The sequence below is a fragment of the Anser anser genome (genome assembly GCF_964211835.1).
Source record: "Anser anser genome assembly, chromosome: 4".
NCBI classification, from domain to species: domain Eukaryota; kingdom Metazoa; phylum Chordata; class Aves; order Anseriformes; family Anatidae; genus Anser; species Anser anser.
In genome coordinates, this window is record NC_139724.1 from 13,250,843 (window position 1) to 13,276,253 (window position 25,411).

The window sequence follows — 25,411 nt, forward strand, 5'->3', positions numbered from 1 at the left end:
TCTTTTAATTAGCAGATGTCAGGATTAGCATTAGTGTTGAGCTGTAATTAGCATTTGTATGCATAGCAAAAGACCCAAGCTCAACTTGGCAGAAAGGAGAATCAAATTATAGGTAGTGTTGTAACTTGGCGCTTTCCTGAATATCTGTAATGTTTTTATGGAAAAGTGAAACCCAGAAGTATGATCAATGCATGAAGTCTAGTGGATTAATTGCTGATAGAAAAATTACACAGAAATTATTGGTATGTGTTCTGCTAGTTAAATCATAAGTTTTGTTGGCCTAACAGAATTTAATGTATCTAATTGTCACACACTGATGCTCTTAAATTGAAGGCTGTGAAATGGTAATAGTTTCTTGGCTAGGCTGCAGCAGCACACACAGACTCGGATGTTTCTGGGAATGTTATTTTGTAGATAGGGGAGACCTAGCTGAAGCATGTGACGTTTGTGGCTCTTATAGTCCTACTTCAGATTAAATTAAAGAACAAGAGAGCAATGACTTTATGTCCCTATTTGCAGAAGTGAAGGTTTATTTGAACTGGGCTTGTATGGCTCTCTGGGTCCCCTCATTAGCTGTCTACACCTGGGTGACACTCAGTGTTGTCTTGACTTCATTTGGTGTCCTTCCCTGAGAGCATAAACCTCTACAGACATTAAAAGTGAATGTGTAAGTTAGAAATTAATTTCTAGCTGTTGATAACATGCTGAAATACCTTGAATTAATGGCCTTTCCACAGTAGATGGACAGAGTCCACTGCTGTTTTCTAGTGAAGATGTTTCTGATATTTAAAAAAAAAAAAAAAAAAAAAAGGCAAGCTAATTCTGTTCTTGGCACTGTTGGTTGAGGGCAGAGCGTGTTGCACTTTGGACTTTTGCTTCTCAAAGCAGCTATTCCACGTGATCTTCCTCTAGCGAGTCTCCCCTGAAATTAATTAAAATCCAAGCAGTAGTCAAGGGAGGAGGAATCCATGAGGAAGCAAGAGGTGAGGAACAGGGCAGGGCATTTATCACATGTTAGGGATTTGTAGAGGGACCCAGGTACAGAAAGTAATGAAATACGGATGTCGGTAGGAGGGAGACTTTTTCTTTTCTGGTGATGAAAAGCATCATTCAAAGTAAATGAAAAGAAAACATAATTGGGTAACGTTGGACCTAGAAGGTGATGATTGGTTATTGTGGGGAAATCTGTTTAGCAGCACTTTATCCATGTAAAGGAGAAATACTTTATATGTGCCTTTATAGTGCTGCTAGGTAATTGAAGCCAATGGTGATTTTTGTTACCATTACTCAAACAATTAGACGAAACTCAGCAGCTCCACTTTTTGATTCTCCAAAGAAGAAAAAGCTACTTGATTACAGTTTGGGAATGGAGCTTTAGAGTTTGCAGTTTTAGTGCTTGGAGGAAGAAAAGGAGCTTTCTATAGAACACATCTACAATAATGATCATAATGTTCATAGTAAGTAAATGTGATTGCCGTGTTTCCAGGGCTGGACAGGAGAGCAGAATACTGTTCCCAGCTCATGTGTGCAGGTCGTTCTTTGTGTTTTGGCTTCTCCATTGTGCCCATAGGAATAAGGTTAGTGATTCTGACCACCTTTGCCAAGTGCTCTGAAATTCATTGCTGAGAAGTGGTGTATCAGAGTGACACGTTATTTCTGCTTCCCGCACTGTTTTTGTGTTTTCGGTCTTCTGAATGTTCTTGGAGTTAAACAAGAAAAAGACAAACTTCATGCATGTGAAGCTGATGCTTTAAAAATGAAAATATTTTGGGAGAAAATGTAGAATTGAAGTCTCAATCTGTATGTGTTTTTTTCCTCCCACTTTAAAGCTGGATGTTAACAGGTAATGAGGCTTTCAGAGGTTTATAGTAGCTGACAGACTATTCCCCTCCTGTATGCTCACTAGGGAGAGGTGATAAAGATTTAGCTATCATCTCACATGTCTAGGTATACTTGTGTGCAAAACCTACACCCCCATAGCCCCAACCACCCACCCTTGCATCCAAATCCTACTCAGATCTGTGGAAGCAGCCCTTAGTAATTTTAGGTGCAGAGCAATATGTAATTAATGTACACTGTTTTGGGTGTTTTTTTATGAGTGTGTGCTTGCAAGGGGAGTGGATTGGGATTTAAATTAATTTTAAGAACAACTCTTTCATAAGGTACAAACATAATCCAGAGACAGGTCCCAGCTCTGTCCTGGGCCTTGGGAGCAACCTCAGTCAGGTATAGCATTTGCCCTTGTGAAGCGGGAAGAGTATGGGAACATGCAGAGCATTACCTTAAAAAGAACAGCAACAACAGCAAAAAAACAGCCATGTGTTGAGCGGTTTGGGGTGAGAAACTTGATTTCTGTCCGGTAATATTAATCTGTGAAATACGCTGAAGATAATAGAGTGATTGGTGCAACTTTGAGGTGCTGGTTATGTGTTAAGAAAACAATAAAGCAAAAATGATTTTTTTTAATGAATCTGGCCTGTGCAGAAGTTACTTTCGTTACTTCCCTATCCTTTTCCACACCTGCACTCACTTCTGCTTAGCTGTTCAAGCATCTGGTCCAAAGCCCAATGGAGTTACGGGATTCAAGATTTTTTTTTTCCCAGTGTTGTTTGTACTGGGGTTCAGCTAGATGTTTGTGCCTGAAACCTTCTCCCTGTAAATGTATCTGACTTTTGAAAAAACGATGCTCAAATGAAAATTGACCTTTTGAAGATCTGAAACAGGATGTGTGGACAAAACTTTTCAGTCTTGAGTAACATGAGTGCAACCGGTGAACATTTCTGGGACATCGACATTTGGTGGACAGCAGAACACTGCTGGGACACGGATGCTTTGTGGACAGCAGAGGCAGTGATGGAGCTTGGTGCTTGGGACCATGGCACCCACAGGGAACAAGTGCCCTATCTGCTGCTTTCACTGGTGCAACGTGCCAGAGACAGCTGGAGAAAGGAGGTGCCTGGCCATTGAGTCAATGGGCATGGCCAGGATGGGTTACTTCCATGAGGAGAATGGAGGTGTGGTACAAATTGCGTGATGTGTCACCAAGAGAAAACTAATCTCTTAACTCGAGAGAATTTGGTTTAATTTCTCTTGCAAGAATAGCCTTTTCATTTCCTTATCTTCTTTTTAAAATCCCAATTCGAACTTTCCTCCAGTACTTTATTTCTGAAAGAAAAAAAGAAACAATATCAAACATCAAGGTTGTTCAAGGTGTTGACCTTTCAAGGAAAGTGTACATTACACGCAAAGCAGATTATTCAATGAAATAACATTAAAAGCTATGGTGAGTCTGATTTTTGTTAAATGAAGAAGTAGTACATCTCACCTTCCAGCTGAATAAATACAGCTTGTAGTGGAGTGTAATATTGTCATCATAACATAATTGAAATTATATTATTGGAATGTACAATTCAATAAAACTAACCACAGTAGTGGAATTATCGATTTAAATTCAGTTAAAAGCAGTTCACATATTCAGTTCAAAATATTTCTGATGAATATCAGCTCTGGTAATATGATTTCCTTCATTCAGTAGCAAAAAAAAAAGAAGTTTTTATCAGCCTAAAATATCAGATAAAATGTTAGGAAAGAATTTGATTTTGCTCCATTGGCCTGAGCAGACTGAATCCTTAACAGCGAAAGCACTGTTTTTTCAGTATGCGTGTTTCTGGTTCATGCCCACTTTTTACTGTGGTTTAAAATAAATGAATAAAGAGGTTTACTTAATGACATGTGTCCAAAGGCAAGGAGTCCTTTCTGGGAAGCAGCCGCAGCTCGTTGTAGGCATGATTATTTGTCATGTAAATGTCTGGCTCCAACCTCTCCTGAACCAGAAGAAAGAGTCAGTGGTAATTACTTGGGTTTTTCCTAGTGTAATTAGCAAGTAATCTGCTGTGACATCTAAGTACAACATATGTAGTCAGTGTGCAAGTAAATATGTTGTTTAGCGAATTGTAAAGCAATGTCGCCCTTTTTAAGTGGAAACTGTAGTATTGCAGAAATGCCTTGTTCATACAGTGGCTCTCGAGGCTATTTTTTTCTGGCTCGTTCTTAAAGGTCATAGAAACATGGGGAAGCAACTGCGTAGATCATTTCACGTGAGGAGCAATGAAAATATATAGATTTGGCATTTGTTTCTTCCTCGTGGCAGGATCAATACTGCAGTCCTAGGGCCAACATTGCCCTTCCTTTTCTTCTCCTTTTTCTGTTCCTTTTCTCGTCCCTATTTTAAATCCACTTTTAAGAGGGCAGCACAGTGATTAGTAATTTGAGGATTTAGGTCTTGCCCTATGTTGACTAGCTTGTTAGTTCTCTCAGGCTCCACTATCAGAACAGCTATTCTCTGATTGTACAACAGCTTTTATTTTCCTATAGGAGAAAAGCGAGAAGCTTAGAAAAAATTCACACGTCCAAGAAAAGTGGATCCAGTGTGCCCTCTTTTTTTTTCTTCTTCCCCCTTTTTCAGTCTCTTTTAAGAGTTCATTGAGCACACATCAATATTTTGGAAATAGATTGCGAAGCCCACTTTGGGAGTGGCTTTGCAATCCCCACGGACAGCCCAAGCAAGCAGGAAAGGTACTTTGTGTTGACACCCTCCATTTTATATATAGCTTTTACCAAAAAAGTTTGTCTCCCCCCCCCCCCACACACACCCCGTGCTCTCCTTTTGTACTTGCTTGCTTATACTAACATACTCGCGCTTTTGTAGGTCCTTGTGCTTTCTAAAACATAAGCATGGCATGTTACAAAACCTCTTGCAGTAGCAACAAGCAAGCTGTGTGCAAGCTACTAAGCTGGCCTGAGACCTTTGCTCCATCTGTTGAGATTACTTCCTTACCCCGAACCTGAGCTTTAAGGCTTTTATTCTGTCTTGCTTATAAATGTGATGACAAGGAAGCAATTGATAGCCACAAGCATGTGACAAAAGCTTTACATTTGAAGGTAGATTCTTTGCATTTGAATACATTTGATTTTTCTTGTTTTCTTTATCCATAGAGATGCAAGCCATTTTTTTTCTATCAGCCTCACATCTAATTGATTTCAGAGCAAGGAAGAAAATAAAGCTGGAGCTCCTGGCAAACATAATTTCTCCTTGAAATGTTCTGAATACTTCAATTTTCTTACTGTTCCAGTTATAATGAGGGCTGTACCCTGACAATCCAATGAATGATCAGTGTCTACACCTGTGCATGGCAAGACCTTGTTTGTCAGGCTACACATCATTTTCCTTTATCTGTCACTGCATAAATAACGGAGTGGTTGGGTTGGTTGTACCCTACCTGAGCCAAATATAGCTGACAACCTGCCAGCTGCAACAGGCTCTGAGCCTGTCAGAAGGTATCTGTCCGTATGGTAGACTTCTAAAATACCATACTATGGACCCGTCAGCATTGTGCAGTTTGTGCATTGATAGAAAACGTGGGGCTTATTCTTCATCTTGGGTGATTAAGGGTTTCTCAGGCTAGTCCCAGATATGAGGTCCCCTGCGGGAGGCATTTTTGAAGTTTGTTTGCTAATCATGGTGAGGCAGTCTTCGTTCTCTGAGCAACGTTATTTTCTGCAATTCATGCATGCAGATAATTACTTGTGTTATCTTTCCACTTGAATTCAGGGTGTTTTGGAAGATGAAGTTGTTACCTGCGCTGGCTTGAACAATATGGGGAGACTTTTGAGGAGCTTTGGAGAAGTAGCACTGGAAATACCTTGTTTGCTTTGTGTACATCAGGTAGTGCTGTGAATAGCTTAGGGAATGAGAACTCAAATTATGAGATATGAGTTGTCCTGAAGATGGCTCTTGGTTGATGTTTGGAGTGGTTCCAGCCCACAGTCAACATCATGAACTAAGTTTGCCACAGATGTAAGTGATCTGAAGTTAGACAGGTAACCTTGTCTTTATTGTTAATGGTATAAGGCTGTTTTGGAAGAGAATTTCTAATTTCATATGTGCTATCAGGGTTTTTATATTTTTTTTAAACTAGGGAACTGTTCAAAAAAGGAACCCTTGCACACCATATCGAGCTGACCAACCATTCATTTCATGGGGAAGACTGTGTTCCATGCTATATACCATCAGTGTGCTTGCTTTGTTCTATCAAGAATGGAGTTTAAAGTACTGCAGTGAATAACCCTTCGTGAGCTGCTGCTTCCTTACCTCCTTGATCGTGGAAGTCAGTCTTTCTCAAGTAGGAGAAGAAATAAAAAAAAAAATAAGGGCTACTTTGGTCTTCTCCACTGCATGACCTTCCTTCACTTCCTCCTGATGTAGAATTTGTTACAAACTCGTGAAGAAATGTTTGAGGCAGCCTCAAGCAAGACTGCTGGTTGTACCTATCTGTGCAGCATCCTAATCTCCTGCAATGGTTTAGATGACTGAAATTTACATTCATGACAGTGCTCAGCATTTGCAGAGTTGTCTGAATTTCCTGAACTATAAGTTACTTATTTTTGTTCTATTATGCATTGAAACTTTTTTTAAATGCAGATGACTTGAGCACGTATACTGACCCCTGACAGCTGCGCAGTTTTTGATGTAAGTGCGTGGCTAGTAGCATCCTTGTGACTCTACTCACGCAGCGATGCCATGGTCCTGCTCTGCAAAAGCAGCCAAAAGCTGGGGCTTGCTGGAACATCAGCAATTGAAGTCGATGCGTTTCTAACCACGCTGTGATTTTTGGATTAGCTTGGTATAAGGAAGCATCGAGCCGTTCAGTGAATGAGCTGCTGGCAGGCTGTTAGCCTAACGCTGAGCGTTGTGCAATAGGCTGCACAGCTGAGTGCCTCTGTGCTACCACCAAGCGCTGCAAAGTGGCTGCCCATGTAAGAGAGCATGACACGAGTGTTGGAGGGAGAATGCCACGGATATAGTACCACCCCCATGGCCTTGAATGGGTTGGTTCAATGTCCCATTGAGTTTTGTTTCCTTTATAGACATGGGTGTTTATAAACATGGGTGTATAGAAGCCATCTTTTACTTGGCAAAACTGCTGGATCTGTCTTGTCTTGGAGATGCAAAGTATGAGGAGCAGAGAGCCTGCAGGTACTATGGCATCAGAGGGATGATGTCACGCCATGTCCTCAAGTCTCCCGTAAGCCCAGGGTGCAACAGAAATAGAAATAAGCCCAGCAGAAAGAAGCCTGTACAGGGGTGTGAGAATGGTTTACTTGGGAGGTGATCGACATGCACAGGAATTGGTGTATTGGTTGAAGTGAGCCAAGGTTCAGTGGTCTGAACAGGAAAGAAAAGCTGTGCTAATATCAACTGCATATGTATGAGCTATGATGGTTTGGCTGATTTCACCTCCTGGGGCTCAGCTATTCGAGCAGGTAGTGGGAAGCAGCTCTGCTCACAGTGTGGGTGCATGGGCAAATTCATTAGCACAAAGAAATATTCCCTGACAATTCTGGATCCATAACGTGAAGAGCAATGCTGACCTTTCCCAGGATTTGGCGTAGTGGTCCTTTAGGAGCAGGCATCTGAAGGGGTGGTGCTCTGCCCTGCCAGGTGAGGCTTGAGGGCTCTCATCTCCTTCCTTCCGCCTCGATAATAGCACTTGTCATCTTGCCGCGCGTGTGGATTTTACACAGCTCAGCATGCTTTCCAGCAGACACCAAAATATTAATTATAATGCTGTAAAAATTAATTGAAACACAGCATAATCTCTGTTAAGTAAGGTCACTGAAATTGGCTTAAAATAGACCCCTCAAGAAATAAGATGAAATCTCTCAACAGAAAAGCTTGGCAGATTTCCTGTGCCCGTTCTCTCGAGATGCCTCCTATTACCATTAAAGTGCATTCAGTATTTCTGTATTTTCCCTCAGAGTACACGCCATTTGGAGCAGAGAGAACCTGCTTTTCTGTCCGGGTCATCTCTGCTAATCCATTAGAGGTATTTTGGCCTCCGTTGCCCAGATAGTTGGTGTAGGACCAAGCACTAACCGATGGCATCTCCATCTGAGTGTGGACTCCTTGCGAGCGGATGGTGGACGCGCATGGAGATCCAGTCTGGCAGTTCTTTGATTCCCATCACAGATCTAATACCCGGCTGACTCACCCTTCTGACTTCTTGCCAGAAATGTGCTTTTTGTGTCAGCTTCTTTGTTGCTCCCATGCTTTATGACAGCTGAGGACATTTCTAAAGAAAGGGTGGAGAGGGAGGCTGTGTCTGTGGCTGGGTTGTGTGCCTGCAGCTGGCATGCCTGTTCCTTGAAGTTCTACGTGATTTCGGTACAAAAGCTCAAAACCCATCATTTGGGGTTCCCCATTTTCCCTAAGCCTTTGCCCTAGAGCGATTTGAGGCAGGTGGATAGCAGCAGTCACCTTCAAATTCAGGCTGATACGTTAGGTCAGAGGCAGAGCAGGAAAGGGAAGATGTAGCATACACATTCTTCAGAGCCTAAGTAAAACAGGGACTGAATGTCATCCGCCCATCTGTCTGTGTTTTGCATGAAAAGCAGCAGACGAGAGAAGGGTACTGCTTCAGTCCTTTCACATGTCTGCTCATTTAAAAAATACTTGGGTCTTCCATTTCTTTGCACCTGCAGGGAGAAACACACTCCATCACGAGATTCGTTGATTCCAGGGAGTTTGCTGAATTACCTGCTAAGATTTTGCAAGGTTTCAGAGCAGAGCTGGTACAAAACATTTGGTTGGTAGTGCACACCAAGCACGTACAAAACTGGTCTGGTGAAATGGGTGCAAAACAATTCGAAGGATGAAAAATTTATTATTTTTATTTTAATTTTTTTACCTTGTTTCAAGCCAGCAGCTAGTACTAAATCTGTTTAGACTTGTAAAACAGAGTATGTGCTTATGCTAGAGGTTGTTCACATTATGTTGAGCTGGCAATAAATTACACTAATAACAAGTTTCAGAAACACTTGTTTTCCTGCAGATAACTCAGATGACCAACCCGTAAGTTCACTAACAATGCCAGCTTGCATCCCAACATGGTACTGATGTGGTTACTTGAAGAAATTCAAGATCCCATACAGTGCCATAAGCCTTTGAGGAGGATGCGTGAATGACATCCATGGCAGTCTGATTTTGGGTGACTCCTGCACCATTTTATTAGAAACTAAGCTGCTGTCTGCAAAGGTGGAATCACCTTGTGTAGGTAGAGAGGGTCTCACTGGACAAAACGAGCTTTGAGACTTGTAACAGCGTGATCTTTGTCCAGCTCTTGTTTTTCTTTTGGTGTTGTCAAGTCCTTTCCTCTGACTGGAGACCAGTGGTCAGCAGAAGTAGTAACCTTCAGGTGGAGGTGAGGCAAAGGAATCCCAACTTCAGATGAGCAAGATGGGAACCCAGGTGGAGGAGCTGATACGTTGTGTGGATGCTGTGAGTCTCTGTGCCTTCTACCCCTGTGCTCCAAGCAAAAGCCCTTCTGCAAACCACTGTTTCCTTCCCATTGACAAAATCTGTAGGAAAGTAGTAGGTGAAAAGCTAATAGGAAGGGTTCACTTAGCATCACAGTTACATGAGAAGTAAATCCCTGTCCTGGTGATTGTAAGGTGCTGGCAGCTGCTTACAAAAGCACATGTTTAGAGGATCTGTTGCAAGTCCATGTTGGTCTTTCTGAGCATCATCAGCACAGGGTAGCAGTTGCTACCTAATTCTAAGATGTGCATCTTTGTAGCCTGTGTTTCACAGGAAGCTGCTCTTTCCTGTACTTTGCTGTGCAGTGTGATGCCCTTTTGGAAGGCAGGACCAGAAAAGAAGCACCTGGAGTTTTGCAGGACTGTGACTTGCACATTTGGAACAGAGGAAGGCTTGAAATAAGCCCTTAGGATTTCAAAAGAATCATGGTAAATTTGACTGATTTCCTTCCTCCTCTTCCCAGAGCACTGCAGGGCTTTAATGTGTAGAAAGTACAGCAGTGCACCATGGTGTGGGAATGTCCCTTAAACTGTGGGAATGGTGATTACTAAATCTATATTATATATTACATTATATAATATATATTATATGATAATATATAATACTAGTATATTTTAATATAATGTATTTATATTTGCTAAATACCTGTCCCCTTCTCGCATAGAGCTGGCACTTGTTTTTTAATAGGAGGAAGAAACAATTTTGTACTGACTGGCCATGTTGCAGCAAATGGATTTCCAAGATGAGGTCAAGGGGAAGAGCCTGTGCTGCTTCCCCTGCCCTCCAATGACAGTCCCTTATGAGATAAGCAAAACTGGGAAAGAAAGGAAAATGCAATGGGTCTTTGGTTGGGAAAGGCAGGAGCGATGGAGATGGGCTAAGACCAGAGGCGGACTGGGGATTATCTCTGCCAGTAGTAGCTGGTTTCTAATTTGAACGTATTTTTCCTAATGACATACTCTGTTTTGTGTATAGCTGTTATCAGTTATGCTGAGATCTGCTTGGTTTATGCCCAGTGCTTCAAACACAGGGTGTTTTGGGAAGGGGAACCTGCTCTTGCTGCAGCCCAGGAAGATCACAGGGGGGTAACAACTCTCCTTGTTTGAAGCTGGGGTTGTCATTTCCTGCTTTGTCTTTGGGCAGAGAAGAGCATCAGCTGTTTCCTGGAGCAGAATGGTGGTGCCTTGTTCATATTACTTAGGTGCCAGCATGGTCAGCCATCTCAGGCCCCTGTGCTACACTCTTGGAAGGAGCTAATTTCAAGCATGACTATGAAAGATGGAAGTCTTGCTTGCTCTGCCTCTCAAAAACATAAGGGAAATACATTTATCTTGTTTGTATGTTCATTTTTGTTATCATTAAAAGTCGCGTTGGTTTGGAAGGACCGTCCTAAAGGAGGGAGGATTACTGTGTCTGTGAATTTTTTAATTTACTCATATGATAGAGGTTTCAGGAAAAAAAATAATCTTGGCATCCCCTCTTTCAGGGGATATCTGAAAATGAAACAGCCACTCCTCCCAGACCTGGTTTTCTTCAAGACATCTGAACCGTGCAATATCCATCTTCTAAAATCTGTAACTAAACTTTGCAAGAAAAGAGAGATCAAACTTCATGTCGTGATGATAAAGGGAGGATCCATCATCATAGTGGTGAGAAGAGGCTCCAGTTATCCCAGGCAGCTGCCGTGCTGTAAATATTGACCCCTTACCCCAATGCCAGCAGCCCAAGCCTTTTGGAGAAGGCAGGGGCAGACGTGGTAAGACAGGCGGTCCGTTTGCAAATGTATTCTTCCTGTGCTGCTGGGCGTTAAAGCACTAAAAATAAATTAAAAGGCTCCATCGTAGGATATTATTACCAGTTTATGATGCAACTTTGCTGCTGATAGACAGTCTATTATAACAATTCCTTCTGTCTGCTGACAGCTCACTAGGTGCTTGGAAATGTCAGCCGCTGCCCCAGGATATATGGAGAGGTTATGGTGTAATTTTCAGCTCTTCCATGCTCTGGGAGTTCTCTGTGGGTGGAGAGTAGCGGGGAGGTGGCCCCAGTGGTGTTACATCAAATGGGTGTTTCTTGGTATTTTCTTTGCAAACCTTGTTGCTGCGTTTCTCTTCTGTCAGACTTGTGGATTTTCGTGCATTATGGTCTCCAATGTTGGTAGTCACTTTTTTTGGCTTACTAAATCCATTTCATTGTATTCACTTGCTGCTACTCTTTCTTTTTTTTTCCCTCTTAAGGAGGTGCCCGTTCAGCCTCACTGGTAGTTTGGTAACAGTATAATTAGAAAGCTAAAAATAATTTACTGAAAGCAGCAGTTTCATAGGAGGTGTCCCAGTTTGGCTCTGGTGACACTGGGCTCTGACTCACGTTTGCTTAGCGAAGGACCAAGGTGTTTTAAGGCAGTTTGGAGCTGTTCCTTTTCACTCACCGGGGCCCCATTAGTGGCAAAAAAAAAAAGGGGGATGCTTTGCTGAGAAAGGTAGTGAGGTAGCTGATATCCTCGGTGGCTGCTAAAATGGCACCGATACAAGCTGCTGGGCTGCAGAAAGGTCTCACCCAGTACAAGGGCAGGTCAGGCAGAAGGAGACAGTGATTTCATGCATGGTCAAAGCTGGGGCTTTCCTGTTGATGCTTCTCATCTCCTGTACCCCCGTCTTCATCTTTTACCTGCCACCAAACGTGGTTCTCATGTAGTAATGCACACCTGCAGTATGTGGGTATGCTATTTCTCAAGTTTACAGTACATATGATGATGACTTGCTGTTTCGAAGGAGAAGATGCCTTATTTCCAGAGTGCTTCAATGGACTTGAATTCAAATCCACTAAAATGAGAAGGAAAATTTTCCTCAGATTTTCAAGAGGTTTGTGGTGTTCCCAATTAACGTGGTTATTTTAGAGCAGTTCTGCTCAGCATGACCCCACAAGCAAGCCATTTTTGTTGTTGTTTGTGTTTTAATGCACTGTCTTTAGATTATGTGACTGTATTTATTTCTGTATTTATTATCCTTGCCCCACGTGGCTATTTAGAGGAGTGGAAAGCGGGCAATGGGCATTGTCTTTGTGAGCAGCCAGCATTTGCCTGTGCTTGGAGCCACATAACTGAGAAATGGCCATTGAGCCCCAGTTCTGCTAACAGCAAAATATTTTAGATGGAGATTTATCGCGCTCTGTGTTTATTTAGGATTTATTGCAGTGCTTACCAAAACCCTGCCCAATGCTGTAAGTATCTTGGTGCGAGCAGCAATGATACAAATCAAGGAACGACTTCCCCATCTCTGTCTGGCAGCTGGCAGGCCTCAGCTCTATCAGCAATAATGCTTTTATCCTCAAAGATAGCACTGCAAGCAGTATTCATTATAATTTTTTATTGTTATTTTGCTTCTTTCCATACACTGACAGACCATAAATTCCTCTTGCACTAGTTTTTATTATGTATTTGTAGTGTGCTAATTCTCAGATTATGAACCAGAATCAGGACCCCATTAATGCCCATTTTTACAGACCCACAGTAAGAAAAAAGCTCTCTGAGATGCTGAGCACTCCTCTTTTCCCACCTAGCTGTATATTTTGAGTTCATGCTGTTCTGGGGTAGAGTTTGCATGATAGAAAATGCAAATTACAAAAAAAAAGGATTTCATCCTGTGCTCTTGGCACCAGATGAAATTCCTCTTGTTGCTAACTCCTTGTAGTTTTTTATCACGTCTTCCAGTTTGCACTCTTTTTCCTCAGGCCCCATCCCTTAGATGCATGATACATCAATATGTGCACCTGCAGAGCAGAAGGTGGGCATGGACAAGCCCTACACTTAACTCCCTTGGACATCTGTATCTGCTTTGTGTGTGTCTGCAGCACAGCTGGGTTGGTGTTTCTGCACGTAGCTTGCTTTCTCCTTGCAGCTCACCCATGGGAGCACCAATTTCAGGATAGCCTAGTTGTGCGAGTGGGTTCCTGGGTTCCAGATGTGTTTCTCCATCTCTGCAGGTGTGGTTCCCAGGCAGTTTTTGAGTATGGGTTTTGGGTTCACATACAGCTATGCTGGCCTTGGGCCGATCTACAACGTTGCTGTCCATGTTGATCATGCAGCTGTTGAAGTCAGCAGTGGTTGTCACTGCAGGCTTAGTAGTGCAGAATCACATACTGATTTAGGGAAGGACAGGCCTCAAAACAGCGTGGATGCAGCCTCTGCTATTGAGGATAAGTCATGTAGCAAAGATCAGAGGGAAATGGCAGATGCCATGGGTGTTTTGGGCAGGTCAAGTCCATGTGAGGCCAAGAGCTTCCCTGCAGAGTGGCAGCAAAGTGTTTTTCCCCTGTTTTTAAGGCTCAGCTCCCGTAGTTACCTTGGAAAAAAAGCCACTGTGTCTCACCTTGGCTAAGCCTTAGGGAAGAAAAGGTCGGCTGCCCAGTTGTGTGGTGGTGCCATGCATTTCTCACCCCACCGTCTGGATCAAGGCACATGGCTGAAAAACCAGCATTGCTCGCCATGCAGTGGTCTGCTGACAATAAGAAGCAGGAATTTGAATCTCCGAGTCAATAAAAAGTGTATAACTGCTCTCAGGAGGGACAAAAAGACATGTGTGCTTCTATGATCTGGGTGGCCATGGGTTACATCTTTATTGCCTGAGCACAATGTGGATCTTTTTTTTTATTGTTATTTGTTTAAATAAAAACAAAACAATACAGAATTTAGGAGGAAAAGCAGGGAACACTGGTTCGTCAGTGTCAGAACACCTTCTACATCTATTCTGTGTGCAGGCAGATATTTCTTTATATCCCATTTTGAAATTCTGATGCTGTAGATTAAGTGTGGGATGATGGCTGACATTTCAGTTAACTTCATGTTATATTATTTTTAATCAGGAGCTAGTGCTCAAAATAAACACTGAGTCAATGTCAGTGGTCTCACTAAGTGCTAATAAGGATTGTGATGTTATTCTTTGCAGTATAATTAATAAAAATGCACTTAAGGGACTTTTTGGTAGTTAACTTTTAGCACTGTAAACCCCTTTTTAGAGAGCTCTGAAGAAAAATTGATATGCAGAAGCATTTCTTTGTGTTCAGGATAATGTTCACAATTGATAGAAATGAAATATTATGCTGACCAGGCTTTAGATGTAGTACAGAAGTCAGTGGGATTTACAACTGATTTTGTAGTCTCTGGCCATTCCCGTCTTCCTCTGTAAGAAAGCTCCTTAAAACAGAGGAAAAAGTGAAACAAAGGACTGTGCTATATCAGAGTTCTAACTAAAGGACTAAAGCTTGTCCTTCCTACTGTGTTTTCCAAATTAATTTGTAACTAATATTTTAACAGAACACGAAATCTTCAGGCCATCTGCAAGAAGGGCTTTATTTCCATTTAATAATATTTTCTTGACAGAGAAACAAAAGAAGAGTCCCACAGAGTTAATCACAAATATCCATTGAGAATAAACACGTGAAATGTTACATCAACAATGTCCCTGTGTATGCAGTGCTCTGAGAGCTGTTGCTATTAATAATATGTTCAGAAGGCATGGGTGTGCAAAGGAATGGAGATGTTATATGCAGATACATATATTTATATATACCCACCAACTGTATAACCTACACGCTAGACTTTACATAGCACAGTATCAGTTTCATCCTACTGCTGCCTGCAGGACTTCCCTGGACTTAATTACATGCTAGAGGATCTTCACAGCATCAAAAGGTAAATACATTATTAACAAGAAGAGCTTGGCAATGACAGGAGCTACAATCAGGACCATTAAGGTGTAAAAAGCTGGGTGATGGCTCACGTTTGCCAAGCTCACTTGCCACGTGTGCACCCGGGTGTACTTCCTAAGCCATCCTGGCTGCAGGTGGAAATAAAGCTAGGCAGGTAGCTGGGGTGAGAATGGATGTGTAGCCACCTGAAGTTTGTTTAGATAATAAGCAGTTCCCGTTACAAAAAAATCATCCTTAAAAGATGAGTCCTGGGAATTTCTTTAGAAGAGAATCTGTAGTTGCTTTTGCCCCAAGGAGCAAACCAATTTGCTTGTGAGAGCTGGTGAGCAAGCTGCCTGCTGCTGGCTGTGAAGAAAGTAGCGCTGTGAATCACTGCAAAGAGCTGAACTCTGAAAAATCACATTTTTTCATGTCAAAGCTGGGTTACTTGGGTTGCGTTTGGCACCACAAAGCAGCTTTCGCTCCCTGCTTCCCTCCACCCCCCCCCATTTTATGCTGTATAAAACAAGACCCCTTCTCTGTGGGAGGGAGAAAAGCCACAGTAATGAACCACAGTATCTTGGTTCAGATTTGTTTTGTTGTGTTTTTTTTGTTTGGTTGATTTTTTTGTCGTTGTTGTCTGGCGTTCATCAAACTGTGGTGCTTAGGGAACTGATTTGCTGTGCTCCGTGCTCAGTGGGCTGGGAGAGCTCCAGGGAGCAACAACGAACACCTTAGGGCCTGTGCTCAACGCAGAAAGCATTTACGTACTCTTAACTCCAGCCCAAGGTGACTTTTATCCCTGACCTACATCTGTAATGCGATCTCTGGGTCTAGCCCTCTCTGTTTACATACCACCATCCTGCTCCAGGAATGTGCGCTGCGTGTGCCTGTTTGCAACATCGGGGTGTGCCCAAAACCCGCACGCCGTTCTGTCTTCCCTGTAATAATCCCAAATCTGCCTGTTGCTCTGGGTCCTTGTCTTAATCCGTGTCCTCCTGTTGAGCAGGGGGAGGCTCGACGGGATGCGATGTTCGCTGAAAATCAGCGTTTCACTTTGATAGTCAGGTTTGGCACTCTGTTTATTGCTGGTGATAACTTCAGACAGTTTCACTTTCTGGGCAATTTGAAATGCTAATGGTAATCAGAAATTATAAGTGGCTGCTTCTGGGCGAACGACAGGACGCCAGAATCAACATTTATCCGTTAAAGCCACTCTTCATTACAACAAAAAACAAGTATTGTCTGTTCTGGCCACGAGTTTCTCAACGGGTTTCGTTTATTTATTTATTTATTTATTGCTAATTTATGTCTATATAATGAACCATGCTAGACTGGTATTTATTTTTTAAATCTAATTTCCAATAAATATATTCTACATCTTTCTGTTTTTTCCAGGGGAAAGGTGGGTGGAATTTGGGTGGAGAGGAGGGATTTGGGGGGACTAAGAGGGGGGTTTCTTTCTTTTTTCCCTTGATTTATTTCTATTTTCTTGATGCAGTCCAGTCCACTGCTCCTTTTCACCAAGGCATAATAACTTTTTCCGAGCACTGTGTGGAATGAAGCACTGTATCTACCAGCTTGACCGGATTCCTCTTCCTTGTGATCAGCACATATGTCATGCGCCACCTTTCTCCTCCCTGGGTCTGAGGCTACGGGGATTTTAATGGGTTTAAAGACTACTTCAGCATTAATAACAGGAATGTTCATTTATTCGTATTGTTTCTGACGTGTTATGCAGATATCGCAGTTACTGTGGCATTGTGTGGAACTCGGATGTCCTTTGATAATTTTACAAGCTGTGTTTTGCCTAATTATCCAGTCCCCGATGAGCTTAGGCTCTCTGTGATGTTAGGGCAGCACGGGGTACACATGCTGCAGATTCCCAGGAAGGGATTTAACGTCGTGGCACATTCCTGGGCTTGCTGGGGCTCGCACCGGGCTGGCAGAAATAGCTCCTTCTTGCCTCAAATATAACCCAGCGTTGTCTCTGCCACCTATGGCTTGGCTCCTGCTCTGGGCTATTCCCTGCTTGGACAAAACAAAAACAAAACAAACACAACAACAACAAGAAAAACCTTCTCATTAGTGAGGCTGGGCTGATGTGGTGACTTTTCTGATGGGCTTCCCTTGTCCTCCAGCAAACCCAGCACTCTGGCAGCTGTGCTACCACCGCATGGATTCATCACAAGAGCCCTGGTGCTCCTCAGCAAAAAAAACATGCTGCTTTGCACCCAGGGCAAGTGCTGTGTTGGGAGCAGTCCTGCTAAACCCTCACTGCTGGCATCGGGTGTGCCCGGCTCTGTTCACAGCAAAACTCAGCACAGCAGCAACCTCTGCCAAAAGTCTCTCCTGAAAGACCACATTTCAACCACCTTTGAGCAAGGCTTTGAGCGCTAAGGTAATTTCTGGACTGGCGGATGCAGTAATTACAGCCAGGCGATTGTTATTATGTGATATTTTCCAATTTGTACTATATTGTCTTTGCAGAATAAGATGGTTTAGCATCTTTACTATTAGGATAGTTGCTCCTAAGAGCTCTCGATAAGCCCCCGTTCGTGTGTTGTGCAGTAACCTGTGTATTTCCTACCTTCTGTAGGAGAAACACAGCTTCTGCAAGCGTTGACTCGGCAGGGAAGATGAGCCTTTCTGAAGCCCCATCCTGGCATCACTGGGCAAGTACTTTTACGAGCAGTAATGGCCAGCTCTGAGAAGTGCTTCCTCCTTTCGTTAGTATCAAAGTTGGCCTCTCCTTGTTTTATCTTTTTGCCATGTCATCCCCAAAAGGGCTGCTGCGTGCCTTTGATGCAAAGCAGGCAGTGAATTAAAAGAAGAGGATTACAGTTGGAGAAACTTGGATGTCTCATTCCGGATACAAATCATAAGCTGGGATCTGAAGCAGCTGCTCAAAGGTGCAGGAGACCAGTGCTGGTATCCTGCAAACCTTTGCAAGAATTTGGGGCAAACCTTGAATTTGGCAAAACCCTTTGCAGCCTTTTGGGCATACACAGTGTGTTTTCTGGAGATGAGCAGAGCAGCTTTAAGATAGCCCACATTACAAGGTGATGTAGCTGGTTCTGTGGCCTGCTTCACATACTTACTTTTTTATATATTATATATTTGAAAATGACTTAAAATGGTTGTGTTGCATACTGCATAGCTGTGAAGGTGTGTGTCACCCTGAGCACCCCAGAAGTTCTCTGTTAGGCACCATGCGAGCAGGGCACTAAGAACCTGGTGTTTGCTTTCAGCATCAAGAGGAGCAAATAGGTTGTTTCTCTTGCTTTCCTGCCTTCCCAGTTACCTTGGTTTTGCTTCTGTCTGAAGACCCTGAAGTTAGGTGATGGTGCAAATGAAACTTGTGCTTGGTGGTCCGTTTGGGAGGCAGTGCTCCTTGAATCGCTCTTGAACTGAAGGGGATGAACGTGGCTATGTGAGCAAACATTATTTTACAAGTAAGGAAAATTGTCCCAGTCATACTTACCGAGTTCGCTTCTTTTTTTGGTCAACCTGAAGCACCGTGTATCTTTTAAAAGGCTGAAATTACTCAAAATAACTGGATTTTTGGGTTTGGAAGTCAGTTGTAAAGTAATTTTGTAATGATTTCGCTGACTGAGACAGCAGCATGTTATATTTCTGTTCCTCATGTCCCTTAAGACCTTCATAAAATGAGATCTTCTACCTCATGAGCCTGTCAAAATGACTGCATTTTAAAGTAAATATGAAGACATCAGCGAACATAATTTTCTTTGAGTTCAGTCCAGGCCTAATGGCTTTGACAGAACATTCAGTTAATTTTGCTCTAGGCTTCTCCTGCAATCTATCCTAAGGAAATTACCGGGGATGATCAGATTTCTTTGTTTGTGAGAGATGAATGTTGCTGAATCGCCTGCTTTCTCCTCGCTGGTGCGGCCACGAGCTGGGCTGGGCTTTCCAGAGCCCATGCTGTGACTTTGCACAGGACTAAATGTCCTCAGTGGTCAGTAATATCTACCTCGGTGTCCTCTGTGTAGACTGGCTGGATTTTAGTAAGGCTTTAAAGAGAGGAGAGCTGTAGGCTTAAGGAAAGAAGAGTTTAGGCAGCTGTCTATTAGGGATCATTTAGATGGAGCTGACTCCTCGGAAGGGGTAGGAGGAGGACTGAAGGATTGCAGAAAGGAGTGAGTGGAGGCCTGGACGAACTTGCAATATTCTTCCAGCCTTATCCTTCACAGTACCTTAAATCCCAGTGTGACAAATTAGGGCTTCAGGTGCAGATAACGCTATTGCTGCTGATTGCAGAGCTTCGTACGTGATCAAGGCCAGGCACTGTCCCCGTAAACCCAATGTCTATGTTCCCTGGCCAGCAGTAGATGTAGGCCTCAAAGCCTACTTCAGGTAGGTTTGGGGCTGATTCCTGCTAGCTCTATTGTACGGGAGAAAAGCCTTTTATTAATCCTTCCAATTTTCATCCGATAAGCACAGCATGCTGTTCTTCTTGCATTTAAAAACCACCTAGGTAAATGTAATTCATTAATAATTAAGCCGTGAGGCTGGGCATGCTTTACCATCCCACAGGCTCTTGTGTTGTAAGATGAAGCATTACTTTATACACACCAGCAGTGCTCAGCACGGACCAGCAGAGAAGCTGATATGGTGCTGTTCCAACCCCTTTCTCCTAGCTGTTGTCCAGCTCACGGTTAGGTGTTTGGCTTGTGGCTATGGACAAATGAATGCACAACTCATTTTCCGTGTTGAAAGTAATGCGAAACAGCCTTGCAGAGACAGGTATTTGCAAGCTGTTTATTGGGGTGATGGTCCAGGGGGTACTCTGCTTGCAGCGTTAAGGCACGATGGTTAAATCAGGAGGTGAAGAAAAGAAAATGATGTGTATGTGATGCAGCTGGGTAACCGAAATGATAGCAGGACAAGGAAGCAGAGAAAGTATGGCCTGCAAATTTTGAGCAGCTGTTTGAAGTTTACCGTTTCCTTCCAAAATGGCTTAAAGCAGAAAATAATTAGGGAGAAAGTGACTACTCTTAATGCAGAAAAAATAAAAACAAGTGTGTGCACAAGAAGCAAGAAAAGTGGAACATGAGTGGAAAGAAGGTGTTAAAAAGTAGAAGACTTTGCTACTTGGGAGCAAGGCTCATGCAATAAACTGACCAAGGCCAATTTTATACCTCTTTTTCACTTCAATGGAACAAAAAGCGCTCCCTTTCCTTCTCTTCCAAAATGGGTCCACCACCTGTGGGAGCTGTGGTCTTAGACCTTATAGAGTGCAAATAGTCAGAATTGTTCTTTCAGTAGGTTTGAAAACAGTGTACTTAGAGTTAAAAAAAAAAAAAAAAAAAAGAACAAATTGGTACCAGGCCTTTGATCTGAAACTGTTGTACTCTTGCATTTTAAAAGCAGTAATTTTGGACTTTGAGTCTCAATTTAGTCTGAGAAGAAAAAAGGTTGTTTAACCTTAAAAGGAATAAAATGGAGCCCAGGTTTACTAACTAAATAGTCTTTTTGAGTAAATTGTTTAATGAAAAATGTTAGCATTACAACATATTTTCATTTTCTATAAATAGTTTTTTTTTTTTTCCTAGAGCATTTATGGAAAACCGTACTGTTCTGTATTTTCTGCAGAGATGGAATTTATAACCAGTGCTATGAACTATTTCATGCTTTCACCAAATCTGCCACTACATTTTAAAATGTTAGAGGAGCTTTTCTTAAAAATCCAGCAAATGTAGCCATTTTCCACAAGAGGCAAATTTCCATTTTCTCCAGGCTGGTACTTCACTGCACCAAATGACCAGGCACAGAGTTGTTCACCTGCCTTCCTTTTCTCCTTGGAGATGTTTGCTGACAATGAGGAATGAAATGTCGTATATACAAGATGCACTTTAGGTTATATTGCATCTGAGCAATAAGTCATGGGGAAGTAAATGTTATACCTGTGCATTTGGTACTCTTGGATGCACAAACTTTGGAGAAATTCAGGTGTCCTGTCCTTTGGCTCATTTGGGGCATTTTGGTCTCAATCTGGACAGCCAAATAGAGTTTTCTATAGCTGCAGCTACACAGGGATATTTAATTATTCCAGCTATGGAGCGTGAGGAGTCCAGATGCAAGCCTGGCCTTGCCATTCCCGAATTGACTCAAGGACATAACCAGTACTGGTCTGAGCTAGCTGAGCTTTGTTGGACTTTTGACCTTATTCATCTCCTTGCATATCCACAGGGCAAGCATTTACCCAGGAATGTATCCCTGACCAGGGTTTTAGAGACAGACAAAGCCCCTGTATTTACTGCCACAATTTTGAGAGGACAAAGTTGTTTTGAATCAGTATCACACAATCACTGAACCAGTTTTCCAGGAGATAAAAGACTTTATCTCACTGGTTATTGAGGTATTAATTTATTGCTGCAAAGAGTTGTTAGGCAGGATTTACAAACAGTCCTGAAGGTTGGGAAAACTCAATAGGTGCTATACACTGTTCTTAAATCCTCTGTAAATCCCAGACCTACTATATAGGTAGTGTTGCACAGCCAGGTACTTCAATCCTCTAAGCCATAGACAGTATGACCCGTTTAAACGCTACATGTTATGACATGCTGAAATCTTACATAGTTGTTGGTTTTTTTTTATAATGTCTCAAAAACAGGAAAAAAAGTCTTTTTTGAAATGAATGTTTCCATCATTAGCAGCTATGAAAAAGGATGCTTAATGGGAGTCTTGCATGGCAGGTTTCTGCCTTGATGAGATTGAGTGAGGAAATACTGGAATATGAGTGAAGATGTTATTAAGTGTTATAAATTCAGATATTTTACTAAGTATCTTTCTGAGCTTAAAAATCTTTCTGTCAATTGATCATTATTTTCTGCTTCCATGTTTTTTTCAGTGTTGTAAAGAAAAGCGTTTCTAGAAAGGAGGAGGAAACGTGGTGTATTTTTATTTTTATATTATTTTGTATTATTTCCCTTTTTTTTTTTCATTTCCCCTCATCCATTAAATGATAGGAGCTGAAAGTACTGGTAATTTATGAACTGAAAAAGCCTCCTTTAAATAGCTTGAAAGTTTAATTCTATATTGCCTTTGGGGAATATTTTTAAAGGTCTGTGCCTAATTCTTGTTGATTTCAGTGGGAAATAGGAGCCTAAACACCTTTTAAAAATCTTTCTGGTAGCACTTAAGGCACTTTACAAGTCAGTGGGATTTGTGTGCTTATGTCATTGAAGCACTTTGAAAATCACATTTAACAGCTTTGGAAGCAGACACCCCATTGGAAGCTATTGGGATTTGTTTTACTAAGTTGCTTAGGCGCTGCTGATAACCTGAAATGATTGTGGGTTTCCTATTTAAAACAAATTAAAGGCCCCTTCCTTTGGCCAAGGATCATTTTTCACTGCCTTTTCTATTTTGTTTCACGTGGAAAGTAGAAACCGTGGAGGCTCTTCATATTTCGGAGAGTAAGGCAAGACACCAGGAGCTGCTTTTCCCTAAAGTGATATAGAAATCTTAATTATAAAGACTGAGGAGAAGAAAAGCATTTTACTGTTAATATAGCATCTATTATCACTCCTTAGGCAAGTGGGCAGATCAATTCTTATCTGACTTTCAAAATAAATTTGCACTTAAATTGATCCAGGGTTGAGCTGCATATGGGGAAATGCTCATCGGGAGCTTGCCAATGTTCAAAGTGAGGATGGGATGTTGTGTCCGCAGCACTTCTGCACCCCTGGCTCAGCTGCTTAAGTATAGGGGAGCTGCTGCTGAATGCCTGGGTCAAGGTATGTATCTGCAAATTCTTACATGCAGAAGATCTCCTATTTTGGTTTCAGAGGGAGCTGCAAGTTTAGCATGCTTTTTTTCCATCACTTTTTTTGTTCTGTACGAACCCATACAGTTGGGGCAGGAACAGCGATGTATCTCATAGCAACACGTTCAGGAAGAAACAGGATGCCCCTTGAAGAAGGGCAGGATGACCTTTCAGAAGAGGAAATGGTGCCTTGTATAAAGAACATTTTCAGCTTAGATTTGTCCTGGGTGAAAACCGTTCCCTCCTAAAACAATCCTCATTTATCCTCTCTTGTCTCTTTCTGCATGCAGTGTGCTGCCCTGGCTGTTGACAGGTTCCAGCCGGGGAAATCAGTAAAGAAAGGTTGGGTGGTGGTTGGGTCTTTTGGAAATTAGCCCCTAATGTTAAAAAATAGGGCTGAGAAACACTGAGGGCTGTAAGGGGTGCTGTAGAGCATAACTGTCATTTTCCATCTCCATTAATCTTGCAGGGGAGTTCATGATGATACCTTGAGCCAGGGTTAAAGTGAGCCATGTCCCAGCCCTGGATTGCACTATCTCCTTGTTTCACAGCTTCAGTGTTTATACCTACGAGAAGGCTCTGAGTGCCTGTAAAATATTTTAAAGCATTGCTTTCCTGGAATTGCAGCATGCTGATGGGACACTGCTGTTGGCATTGTGTGGTGTTTCTGTGGTGGGGGAAAGGGAGGAGGGAATTTCCTCGTGTTTTGCAATTAAAATAACTTTTTTATAAAAAAAAAAAACACTGGAACTAGTTAGGAAACAAACAAACAAGAAAGGGTGTAACTCAACCTAATAGTCTGCTTTGGCTCCTAGTATAATTAGAACAATCATTATACCTTAAATTTAGGAATTAAGGGTTTGTTTTCTGAATACTGCTGCCAGCGAGCATGCTTGGGGATGCTATAGGAAAGCTTAGGGATTTACCTGCTAAATTTAGCTCGTCTCCATTTCTCAAGACTTTCGCTTTACTTCTTGCTCAAAACATTTCTAAGCAGTTTTTCCTGCCATAAAATAAAGAGTGATGTAGAAGAGATAACATAACCCTCCTAAACACACAAATGCTTATCCCCTCTCTCACCACCGCTATTTGCAGAGATCCTCCAGGCCTCTTTAGCCCCTCCACAAGTTTTCTTCAAAGGGAAACTTTCAGAGACTTAAATAAATACTTGCTTTGAAACAGTTGTAAAGATAGCAGCTCCTGGAGCAAAGCCCAGCTTTTGCAGGAGCCTGTCAGCCAGGTGTGAGAGTCTGCGGGCTGCTTGCCAGTGTAAACCCAATATATTAGGTCTTCTGGCCAGTGTAAATGCAATAGCATCTCCGAGGTCTTGCAGCTTTGAAGCCCTGGAGAAGGGGCTCTGAAGCACCAACAGGGAAACAACCAAGATTAATTTGGGAAAGGTTTGCTGGCTCAATGTCCCTCTGTGGCAGTGCTGCTGGTGGCTCTGGAGAGGCCGCTTGCTGCAGCACGGAGGGTCCTGCTGAGAGGCCGGAGTTGCTTTCTCCGTGCTGCCACTCGACTCATTATCGCTACCATCATTGCCTCTTAACTATTTTTAAGTTTCGAGTAAACGTTCAGTGAGCAGTTTTTATAGCACTTCTGGTTTATCTCCCAAACTGTCTGGTGTCATCAATTTGATTGCTGTGAAATCTCGAATGATTGTGTAAGTGTATTGTAGAGCAGCAAAATGCCATTGACTTTAATATGAATATAAAGCTGTATTGGTGAAAGCTAAATTACGTGCTGGTTTTAAAAAACAGAGCAGATGTCTGGTTGGCATGAATTGATCCTGAGCTGGTACGAATTCCTGGGAGTGCCTGCATTTATTGCTAAGGTGGGTGATGAGTTCATGTGCCATTTATCTTTCCCTGGGAGCTGAAGACAATGTGTCCCTCTGGGGGTTACTTCAACTCTTCCTCCCCTGACATAAAGCTCTGGAGCTGAGCAGAAACTCGAGACCTTTCCTGAGTAAAAAAAAAATCTTGTCGGCCATTCCTCCAGATTTTCTGCAGCAAAAAGAATTTTGAATCAATCTGTTAATTTTGATGTACTGGTACTTCGCTTGTAGTGACATGAGTTTTATTGAGTGAGGTTGCTTTTGACCTTTCCAATGATTTTTCTGGTTGTCATTAGCTCGTGTGGGTGAATGGAGGAATTAGCAGCCCTGGCACATCATCAGCCATGCTTTCTGCTCCATTTGGACACAAAGGTGCTTGCTCCAAGGTGGCTTTTCGTTTTTTGCTCTTAAATTTGTGTGGCATTCTGCTCGCTTTGCCTCTCCCATGTGGTGCTACGGTAAATCTTTGCTTAGGTCGGTAGTTTACTAAACTTGTGTACAATGCATCATCAAGCTGGTGCTAGAGCAATCTGTAAAAGGATGCTTCCTGTGCACATATGTATTTCTTACTTGTCTCAACCATAAAATGAAGTGCAGTATTTTCATGTATTTTGCACTGAAGCTAACCTTCATGGATAAATAATGCAAACGCTCTTGTTTACCTGTTTAGAAGTAATGTAACTCTTTGGTTAAAATGCAGTCCTCTTTTGTGAGTAATCTG

General features: G+C 42.3%; 1 protein-coding gene across 27 annotated transcripts in view; it reads left to right on the forward strand.

The window, feature by feature from the left end:
- ADGRL3 (adhesion G protein-coupled receptor L3) overlaps positions 1 to 25,411 on the forward strand; it is a 536,452-nt gene that overhangs the window by 26,259 nt on the left and 484,782 nt on the right. The window contains exon 2 of one of the 27 annotated variants that reach the window (XM_083833096.1): positions 17,661 to 17,736. The exons of the other annotated variants lie outside the window; for them this stretch is intronic. The gene's annotated coding sequence lies outside the window, so the exon portion shown is untranslated. The remainder of the gene's footprint in view (positions 1 to 17,660; positions 17,737 to 25,411) is intronic. 27 annotated transcript variants of the gene reach the window in all.